Source organism: Struthio camelus, chromosome 1 (assembly GCF_040807025.1).
Source record: "Struthio camelus isolate bStrCam1 chromosome 1, bStrCam1.hap1, whole genome shotgun sequence".
Taxonomy (NCBI): domain Eukaryota; kingdom Metazoa; phylum Chordata; class Aves; order Struthioniformes; family Struthionidae; genus Struthio; species Struthio camelus.
The window spans coordinates 183,750,681-183,756,680 of NC_090942.1; the positions used below are offsets into that span (position 1 = coordinate 183,750,681).

Sequence of the window (6,000 nt, forward strand, 5' to 3'; positions counted from 1 at the left end):
AGAGCTGGGCGGAGAGGAACCTCGTGAAGTTCAAGAAAGGCAAGTGCAGGGTCCTGCCCCTGGGCAGGAATAACCCCATGCAGCAGTCCAGGCTGGGGGCTGACCTGCTGGAAAGCAGCTCTGCCGAGAAGGCCCCGGCAGTGCTGGTGGACACCAAGTTGAGCAGGAGGCAGCAATGTGGCCTTGTGGCCAGGCAGGCCAAGGGTATCGTGGGGTGCCTTGGGCAGAGTGTTGGCAGCAGGTGGAGGGAGGTGGTGCTGCCGCCCTCCTCAGCCCTGGGGAGGCCTCACCTGGAGTGCTGTGTCCAATTGTGGGCTCCCCAGGACAAGAGAGACATGGAGCTCCTGGGGAGAGTGCAGCGGAGGGCTGTAAGGATGCTGAGGGGACTGGAGCATGTCTCCTGTGAAGAAAGGCTGAGGGAGCCGGACCTGTTGAGCCTGGAGAGGAGAAGACTGAGAGGCGATCTCATCAATGCGTACAAGTATCTGAAGGGAGGGTGTCGAGAGGATGAGGCCAGTCTCTTCTCCGTGGTGCCCAGTGACAGGACAAGAGGCAATGGGCAGGAGCTGCAGCACAGGAAGTTCCACCTGAATGCGAGGAGAAACTTCTTTGCTGTGAGGGTGACAGAGCATTGGACCAGGTTGCCCAGAGAGGTGGTGGAGTCTCCTTCGCTGGAGATATTGAAAACCCGCCTGGACGCGATCCTGGGCAATATGCTGTAGAGGACCCTGCTTGAGCAGGGGGGTTGGACTAGATGATCTCCAGAGGTCCCTTCCAACCTCGACCATTCTATGTGATTCTGTGATTCGGTGGTAAGTGAGCAGTGGTGGTTCCATAGTGTAGTGGTTATCACGTCTGCTTTACACGCAGAAGGTCCTGGGTTCGAGCCCCAGTGGAACCAATGCCGAGTGATTCCTTTGAGCGCAACTCCTAGAGACAGTGAACAGACGCAGCAGTTTGCGCAGAAGGCAAAGAAGGCATCTTCATTTTCCATAGTGGTGTGTCTTTCCCCAGGCATGGTCATGACATGCCGCAGAGCACATTCCCCAGTGGCTGCTGGAGGTGCTGCATCAGCTGTGTCTGAGGCGTCAACCCAGACAGACCCTCTGACAGCAGATGCAGCTCCGCAGGTGTCAGGCTGCAGGGAGTGCCTGGGGCCTCTCTGTGAGGCCTGGGCTGACAGTCAGCTCTCCTGCAGAGGGTGTGCTGTGGTTGACCAGTTGTATCGCCAGGTAAAGGAGTTATGGGAGGAAGTCAGTAGGCTGTGCAGCATCTGAGAAGATGAGCAGGAGATAGGCAGGGTATTCTCGGAGACTGTGCAGCTCCAGGAGTCCCCACCCTCCACTGCAGTGGAGTTGTCGGAGGGCTCTGTGCCGTGCGTGACAGTTCATCGTAACACTGTTGAAGAGGGCTGGAAACTGGTCACTTCTCGTAGAAGGAGAAAGGCTCTTGCTCCTCCTCAAGGTTTGCCTTTGAGGAACAAGTTTAGTGCCCTGCAAGCTGAGGAGGAGCTGGGCATGGCTCCAAGGGAGGCAACTGGCCTGACAGGCCCAGTGCCATGTGGGAACCCCCGGAAGAAGCGGCGAGCGATTGTTGTGGGTGACTCCCTGCTGCAGGGGACAGAGGCACCTACCTGCCGACCTGACCTCTTGTCTAGAGAGGTCTGCTGCCTGCCAGGGGCTCGAATAAGAGCTGTCATGGAAAGACTGGCAAGGCTTGTCCATGCATTAGACTACTACCCTCTGCTGCTCTTCCATGTGGGCACTAACGACACGAAAGGCAAATTGGGAACCATCAAACAGGACTCCAGAGCTCTGGGAATGGTGGCCAAGGGTCTGGGAGCCCAGGTCGTTTTCTCCTCAATTTGCCTGTGGGGGAAAAGGACGGGAGGAGGAGTAGATGGATTTCCCAAGTTAACAGCTGGCTGCGCCGCTGGTGCTGGCAGCAGGGCTTTGGTTTCTATGACCATGGGACCCTGCTTGAAGATCAACAGCTGATGGGGAGAGATGGGATCCACCTTACCAAGCGGGGCACGCGTGTCTTTGCCAACAGGTTGGCCAGCCTGGTAAGGAGGGCTTTAAACTAGGCAAGATGGGGGAAGGGGAGTGGTATAGAGACAGGGGAGTCAGTAAAACACCGCTCAAGTCAGGAGGCCTCCAGCGGGTGCCTGCAGCCAGGGGAGACAGCATGGAACATGGCTATGGAGGATCCTCTTGCACCTCTCCTGGGAAGCTTACATGCTCGACTGGCTCTCTGAGATGCCTGCACACCAATGCGCGCAGCATGGGGAATAAGCAGGAAGAGTTAGAGATGTGTGTGCGGTCGCAGGGCCATGATCTCACTGCAGTTACAGGGACATGGTGGGAGAGCTCACATGACTGGAATGCTGTCATGGACGGCTATGTGCTTGTTAGGAAAGAGAGGCCAGGAAGGCGAGGGGGTGGAGTTGCCACCACCTTCATGGGAGGGAGCAACTAGAATGTGTGGAGCTCTGCCTCGCGGTGGATGAAGAGCAAGTGGAGAGCCTATGGGTAAGGGTTAAAGGGCAGGCTGAAACGGGCGACGCTGTTGTGGGGGTTTACTCCAGGCCACCTGATCAGGAGGAAGTCGTCGATGAGGCCTTCTACCGACAGCTGGAAGTAGCCTCACGATCACAGGCCCTGGTTCTCCTGGGACACTTCCACCACCCTGACATCTGCTGGCAAGAGAGCACAGCTAGGCGCAAACAGTCAAAGAGGTTCCTGCAGAGCACTGAGGATAACTTGTCGCTACAGGTGGTGGTGACGCCAACGAGGAGAGGTGCGCCTCTGGACCTTGTGCTAACAAAGCAAGAAGGTCTGGCTGGAGATGTGAAGGCTGGGGGCAGCCTTGGCTGCAGTGACCGTGAGATGGTGGAGTTCAGGATCCTGCGAGGAGGGAGCAGGGCAATGAGTAGGATCGCAACCCTGGACTTCAGGAGAGCAGACTTTGGCCTCTTCAGGGACCTCCTTGGAGGAGTGCCATGGGTGCAGGCCCTAGCAGCAAGAGGGGGCCCAAGAAAGCTGGTTAATATTCAAGCATCACCTCCTCCAGGCTCAAGATCGGTGCATCCCTCTGAGTAAGAAGTGGAGCAAAGCGGGCAGGAGACCTGCGTGGATGAGCAAGGAACTCCTGGCAAAACTCCAACAGGAGAAGGACGTCTACCGAATGTGGAAAAGGGGACGGGCCACTTGGGAGGACTACAGGGACGTTGTCAGAGCGTGCAGGGAAGCGGCAAGGAAGGCTAAGGCCCCTTTGGAATTCAATCTGGCAAGGGATGTCAAGGGCAACAAGAAGGGCTTCTTCAAATACCTCAGTAGCAAAAGGAAGCCGAGGGAAAACGTGGGCCCGCTGCTGAATGGGGCGGGTGCCCTGGTGACAAAGGATAGGGAGGAGGCAGAGTTATTGAATGCCGCCTTTGCTTCCGTCTTCACTGCTGCGGCCAGTGCTCAGGAATTCCAGGCCCTGGGGACAAGCGAGGAGGGCTGGAGAAAGGAAGACTCTCCCTTGGTGGAGGAGGATCGGGTTAGAGATCTTTTGTCCAAGCTTGACATCCACGCGTGCATGGGCCCCGACGGGATGCACCCGCGAGTGCTGAGGGAGCTGGCGGATGTTATTGCTAGGCCACTCTCCATCATCTTGGAAAGGTCCTGGAGACCGGGAGAGGTGCCTGAGGCCTGGAAGAAAGCCAGTGTCCCGCCAGTCTTCCAAAAGGGCAAGAAGGAGGAGCCAGGGAAACTGCAGGCCTGCCAGCCTCACCTCCATCCCTGGGAAAGGTGATGCAACAACTCCTCCTGGAGGTCATCTCTAAGCGTCTGGAGGAGAAGAAGGTGGCGAGGAGTAGTCAGCATGGATTCAGCAGAGGGAAATCATGCCTGACCAACCTGATAGCCTTCTGTGATGGGATGAGTGGCTGGGTAGAGGAGGGCCGAGCAGTGGGTGTTGTCTGCCTGGCGTTCAGCGAGGCTTTGGACACTGTCTCCCATCACCTGCTCTGAGGTAAGCTCAGAACGTGTGGGGCTGGATGAGTGGAGAGTGAGGTGGATTGAGAAGTGGCTGGATGGCCGAGCTCAGAGGGTTGTGGTCAGTGGTGGCACGGAGTCCAGTTGGAGGCCTGTGGCTAGCGGTGTCCCGCAGGGGTCAGTGCTGGGTCCAGTCTTGTTCAATGTATTCATCGATGACCTGGAGGAAGGGACAGAGTGCCCCCTCAGCAAGTTTGCCGGTGATACGAAAGCGGGGGGAGTGGCTGGCACACCAAAAGGCCGTGGGACCTGGAGAGGCTGGAGAGCTGGGCGGAGAGGAACCTCGTGAAGTTCAAGAAAGGCAAGTGCAGGGTCCTGCCCCTGGGCAGGAATAACCCCATGCAGCAGTCCAGGCTGGGGGCTGACCTGCTGGAAAGCAGCTCTGCCGAGAAGGCCCCGGCAGTGCTGGTGGACACCAAGTTGAGCAGGAGGCAGCAATGTGGCCTTGTGGCCAGGCAGGCCAAGGGTATCGTGGGGTGCCTTGGGCAGAGTGTTGGCAGCAGGTGGAGGGAGGTGGTGCTGCCGCCCTCCTCAGCCCTGGGGAGGCCTCACCTGGAGTGCTGTGTCCAATTGTGGGCTCCCCAGGACAAGAGAGACATGGAGCTCCTGGGGAGAGTGCAGCGGAGGGCTGTAAGGATGCTGAGGGGACTGGAGCATGTCTCCTGTGAAGAAAGGCTGAGGGAGCCGGACCTGTTGAGCCTGGAGAGGAGAAGACTGAGAGGCGATCTCATCAATGCGTACAAGTATCTGAAGGGAGGGTGTCGAGAGGATGAGGCCAGTCTCTTCTCCGTGGTGCCCAGTGACAGGACAAGAGGCAATGGGCAGGAGCTGCAGCACAGGAAGTTCCACCTGAATGCGAGGAGAAACTTCTTTGCTGTGAGGGTGACAGAGCATTGGACCAGGTTGCCCAGAGAGGTGGTGGAGTCTCCTTCGCTGGAGATATTGAAAACCCGCCTGGACGCGATCCTGGGCAATATGCTGTAGAGGACCCTGCTTGAGCAGGGGGGTTGGACTAGATGATCTCCAGAGGTCCCTTCCAACCTCGACCATTCTATGTGATTCTGTGATTCGGTGGTAAGTGAGCAGTGGTGGTTCCATAGTGTAGTGGTTATCACGTCTGCTTTACACGCAGAAGGTCCTGGGTTCGAGCCCCAGTGGAACCAATGCCGAGTGATTCCTTTGAGCGCAACTCCTAGAGACAGTGAACAGACGCAGCAGTTTGCGCAGAAGGCAAAGAAGGCATCTTCATTTTCCATAGTGGTGTGTCTTTCCCCAGGCATGGTCATGACATGCCGCAGAGCACATTCCCCAGTGGCTGCTGGAGGTGCTGCATCAGCTGTGTCTGAGGCGTCAACCCAGACAGACCCTCTGACAGCAGATGCAGCTCCGCAGGTGTCAGGCTGCAGGGAGTGCCTGGGGCCTCTCTGTGAGGCCTGGGCTGACAGTCAGCTCTCCTGCAGAGGGTGTGCTGTGGTTGACCAGTTGTATCGCCAGGTAAAGGAGTTATGGGAGGAAGTCAGTAGGCTGTGCAGCATCTGAGAAGATGAGCAGGAGATAGGCAGGGTATTCTCGGAGACTGTGCAGCTCCAGGAGTCCCCACCCTCCACTGCAGTGGAGTTGTCGGAGGGCTCTGTGCCGTGCGTGACAGTTCATCGTAACACTGTTGAAGAGGGCTGGAAACTGGTCACTTCTCGTAGAAGGAGAAAGGCTCTTGCTCCTCCTCAAGGTTTGCCTTTGAGGAACAAGTTTAGTGCCCTGCAAGCTGAGGAGGAGCTGGGCATGGCTCCAAGGGAGGCAACTGGCCTGACAGGCCCAGTGCCATGTGGGAACCCCCGGAAGAAGCGGCGAGCGATTGTTGTGGGTGACTCCCTGCTGCAGGGGACAGAGGCACCTACCTGCCGACCTGACCTCTTGTCTAGAGAGGTCTGCTGCCTGCCAGGGGCTCGAATAAGAGCTGTCA

General features: G+C 57.6%; 2 non-coding genes across 2 annotated transcripts; both read left to right on the forward strand.

Annotated features, from left to right (window-relative positions):
- Positions 1–828: 828 nt before the first annotated feature.
- TRNAV-UAC (transfer RNA valine (anticodon UAC)) lies at positions 829–901 on the forward strand. The gene has a single exon. It is a non-coding gene; the product is annotated as a tRNA-Val (tRNA).
- Positions 902–5,130: 4,229 nt separating this feature from the next.
- Positions 5,131–5,203, forward strand: TRNAV-UAC (transfer RNA valine (anticodon UAC)). Its single transcript has one exon. It is a non-coding gene; the product is annotated as a tRNA-Val (tRNA).
- The last annotated feature ends 797 nt before the right edge of the window (positions 5,204–6,000 follow it).